Source organism: Echinops telfairi, unplaced genomic scaffold (genome assembly GCF_000313985.2).
Source record: "Echinops telfairi isolate 266 unplaced genomic scaffold, ASM31398v2 ScPeMD7_14;HRSCAF=57, whole genome shotgun sequence".
Classification (NCBI taxonomy): domain Eukaryota; kingdom Metazoa; phylum Chordata; class Mammalia; order Afrosoricida; family Tenrecidae; genus Echinops; species Echinops telfairi.
Window position 1 is genome coordinate 5,598,331 of NW_022103911.1, and position 4,903 is coordinate 5,603,233.

The following is a 4,903-nucleotide window of genomic DNA, read 5'->3' on the forward strand; positions in this document are numbered from 1 at the left end:
AAGAGAGTGGAGCACATCCTAGCCCACCAGGCCTGGAGGATGATATTCCTGCTCCAAACAGCCAATGCACAGAGTGGACCATATGGCTGATCCCACTATGAAGCACGACGTCCCATGCTGACCCATGGCCCTACAGGGGACAACACTGGAGACTCAGTGTAGGGATTGGCCTGGTCTGACCCCATGACACCGAGGCAAAACACTAAAGGCATGAGGCAAAGCAATGTGGGGAGCAGAGCAGGGAGCTTCTGTGGGAGTGCTCTGGATGGACTCTGGGGCCAGAGCGTGGCACCCCATTGGACTTGACTGGAGGACATGCCTAAAGGTCAAAAATCAGACCTTGATCTATTTAAAGGTTTTTCTTTCTTTGTAAAATTCTTTAAATGTTTTCTTTTGCTTTTTTAAAAATTAATTTATTCTTCTCTGGGTCATTGATTTTCTTTTTTGTTGTCATCATTGTGTTCTCTTTTGTCACTTTGTCTTGCTATGCCTTGTTTTTTGGTGCATATTATTATCTTTACAGGTCTATCTAGATAAAATAGGCTGGATGAACAGTCTGGATGTGAAAACAATGGGACCGATGGTTGGGGGGAGGGGGAGTATGGGAGATGGGGAGGCGGGGTTAAGGAGGTCGTTTTGACCAACCCAGAGACAGGGGAACAACAAGTGATCTAAAATTAGTGGCAAGGAGGGTGTGAGAGGCCTGGTAGGGATTCAGCAAGGGCAATGTAACCAAGAGAAATTACTGAAGCCCAAATGAAGGCTGAGCATGATAGTGGGACAAGAGGAAAGTAAAAGCAAATAGAGGAAAGAGCTAAGAGACAGGGTATTTATACAGGTCTAAATATAGGCATGTACATATGTAAATATATTTATATAGGATAGTGGGGAAATAAGTCTACATGCATACATTTATAGGTTTAGTATTAAGGCAGCAGATGGACATTGGACCCCCATTCAAGTACTTACTCAATGCAAGAATACTTTGTTCCATTAAATTAGCATTCCTGACAGGATTGCTGAAGACAAATGTGTGCATAACCAAATGTGGTGAAGAAAGCTGATGGCACCGGGCTATCAAAAGATATAGCATCTGGGGTCTTAAAGGCTTGCAGATAAACAAGCAGCCATCTAGCTCAGAAGCATCAAAGTCCACATGAAGAAGCTCACCAGCCAGTGTGACCATGAGGTTTAGAAGGTACCAAGTATCAGACATCAAAGAACAAAAAATCATATCAGTGGGTGCCCACCTTCCTGATATGATTACTGAAGACAAATGTGTGCATAAGCAAATGTGGTGAAGAAAGTAGATTTGTACCTTTTAGCATTCTTATTTAATCTGTATGTTGGGCAAATGATTAAAGAAGCTGAACTATATGAAGATGAGCTGGTCATAACAATTGGAGAAATCCTCATTAACAACTTTGCTTGAAGAGAGCAAAGAATACTTCAAAGCACTTGCTGATGAAAAATAAAAGACACTCAGGATAAAGATTAGCAAAATTCTTAGAACTTGACCAATAGGAAGCATCATGATATACAGAGGGAAAACTGACATTGCCAAGAATTTCATTTTACCTGGACGGTGTGCATGCAAGTGGGTGTTATTTTATTCTGCTTTACATAGTCCCTGTGAGTTAGAACTAACTCGAATGTAGCTAACAACAATAGCAAAAGATAATTAGTTAATATTTTAAAATTGTATCACTATGTGGACTTGAACCTAATTTAGTTTGAGTCCAGTGATGTTCTGTTTCTCATTCTTGATTTTGTAATCTGGTGAATTTTTTTTTCTATGAGTGGTAAATGCAGTCATGTTGTAGTGAAAAGAACACTGGTTTCATAAAAAAGATGCTGATTCCAAGCTAAATTTTCCCATTAATCAGTTAAGTAACTAGGTACATCCTCTCTCTCTCTCTCTCTCTCTCTACCTTAATTATCACTACTATAATATTTGGGAAGTGAGGAAATAAACAGCTGTCATGTATATATATATATATATTTTAAATCATTTTGTTGGGGGTTTGTAGAACTCTTATCACAATCCATACATCCATCCATTGTGCCAAGCACATTCGTGCACAGGTTGCCATCATCATTCTCAAAACATTTGCTTTCTACTTGAACCCTTTGTATCAGCTCCTCAGTTTTCCCCTCCCCCCACCCCCTTCCCCATGAACACTTAATAATTTATAAATTATTATTATTGTCACATCTTACACCATCCGACGTCTCCTTCCAACCACTTCTCCACTGTCTGTCGCCCAGGGAGGTTACATGTAGATCCTTGTAATCTGTTCCCTCTTCTCCCTCACCTTCCTTTCACTCTCCAGGTATCACCACTCTCACCACTGGTCCTAAGGGGTTGCCAGGAGGAGATGAGCTAGTCAGGGTGCAGTGTAGCAATGATGAAACATACAATTTTCCTCTAGTTCTTGAATGCTTCCTCACCCCCCACCTTTATGATCCCAATTCTACATTACAAATCCGGCTAAACAAGAGGATGTACACTGGTACAGATAGGGACTGGAAACACGGAATCCAAGATAGGTGAACCCCTCAGGACCAGTGGTTAGAGTGTCACATATATTTTTTTCAATGCCTATGGGACTCAAGACAATTATATAAGCAAGAGGGGAAGTAAGATTTGCATAAACTGCATCAAAATGCAAAAGTTATGCCCTGTCAATTCAACAAATATTCACTAGAAGCCCATATGTTGATTTATTGAGCACCAGTAGATGCTGTTACCATTGCTTACATTAAATCAAGAAACAAATAGTGGTTCTTTCCTCATGGAAATTTTATTCTAACAAATAGAGAGAGGCAATTCTATACAACTCTTGTCAACTATATTCATATTGGAGGTTTTGCTTAATGTTGGCACATTTTTTAGTTTTCCAAGAAAAACAAAATAATCTAGTGAAATCTTCCACTTTTAAAACATTGAATTCCAATCTAATTGTCAAAATGTTCTGTGAGATCAAAGGATCCAATTGTCAAAATGTTCTTTGAGATCAAAGGACCCAATGTATATGCCAAATTCAGACTTTGCACCACCATTTGCAACTTCTTATGTAGATGGTATCTAACCTTCATTGATGTCATTCAAATATAAAATGCTATAACTCTGATGTCTGAAATCAGTTAAGACATTTGTTTGAAGTAAACTCTTTCACTGCTTATTTTAAATATTTTGCTTATTCTTCATTAAAGACAGGGAGAGAAATGCTGGAATGCCACAAAGAGCCCAACCCAACATATATCGCATTGCGCCGATATTCCTGCAACGGCATAACATCTGGTGGTCTGACAGCACATTGACCAAGACCACCCCCAGACATGCATTAGATAATCCTGAGCTCTGTTTGTTCTGAAGAGAAACAGAACAAAATTTACGAGCTTCACTTTAGTAATTTCTGGTGACTCATATCAATATATTTAAAACACAAGCATACTTTTCTCATTTTTGCAGGTGGTGCTTTAAAGCTTGCAATCTATATTTTAACATACCATTCATAAGAACCCTAAGCTCCTAAGATCCATTAATTAACTCCATATTATTAAATACTAACTTCTCTGGAGTGAGAAGCAAATGCTAACAATTACCTTCACCTTAATGAATAACGAGTGGCTGCAAAAGTTCAGTTGATGTTAAAACGCTATTATATATGTTTTTCAGGGTCTTTGGGGTTATAATAAATTCTCTATTTTTACATTTTAGAGAATTACCTTTCTGTGAGGAATCTATTCATTTCTTTCTGTCATCCTCTTCCTCTCCAAGCCACCCACTAATCTAAGCATTCTTGTACAAGACCTTTATAAGAAGTGCTCTTCATGCATGTGCAATGTATTGGGTAACTAAATGAAAGGCAGCTGGGAAGTATGAAGTGGACATTGAAATGACTCATTAGGCAGCTGCAGAAAATAGACAGAAGAAAGTGGCAGGAAAATTGACCATGACGATGCCAGGGGTAATACATACCATTTTCAATGGATGACTAGAGGCAATGCAAAACAAAGCTCTGGAGAAGATATCAAGCCTCCATGTCCCAACATTAAGCAAGAAGAGAAACAAAAATTATAAAAAATATATAGTTTGTCACGTAAAATTGATAGAATACTACTGTTGAACTTGGTACTGTGATTAATACTCAGAAACAATGATATTATTATAGATTAACAAGTAAGACAGCTAGTAATATTTTTAAAGATGGCCCCTAGTTAGTAAGAAAAACTACTTATTGAAGAGTTAGTCATTTCAACCCACCCAGTGGCCCCTGGTGAGACAAGCCTGGCGATATCCATTTGAAATGTGACAGCCCAGAGAACCCTGTGAAGAGGTTTACTCTGGTAACATGGAGTCTCCATGAATTGAAACAAACTCAATTGAATCAACATGAAATATTATATCGAAATCACTGATTAACCGATATAGAACTCAATTGAATTAACAAGAAATATTATGTAACAATCACTGATTAAGAGGTAGCATTATCTAAAATCATACAAGGGTATTACTTTAAGCCTTACTAGCTTCTAACCTATGAAAATATTTAACGTTTATAAATCTCTCTTCCCCTGAGTTATGGGTTAAATAATAGCACGAAAATCAAAGTAATGGAATTATTAACACATATGAAATATATAATATGTAAGAACAACAGATAATGTAATATGTATTATAAAATATATATAATAACTGAAAGTACCTGGACAATGTCTTTAAGGATTGGAAGAACCCATTTAGAAAGAGCAATTTCTGACACATACATAACACAATCTTTGTGCCCAAAGGAAAGAAGACTTATAGCACTTACTAATGAAGATCCAAAACTAAGCCTTCACTACGGATTGTACTTTATCACAAATCATTCAAAAAGTTCTCACAGTAGACAAAGAA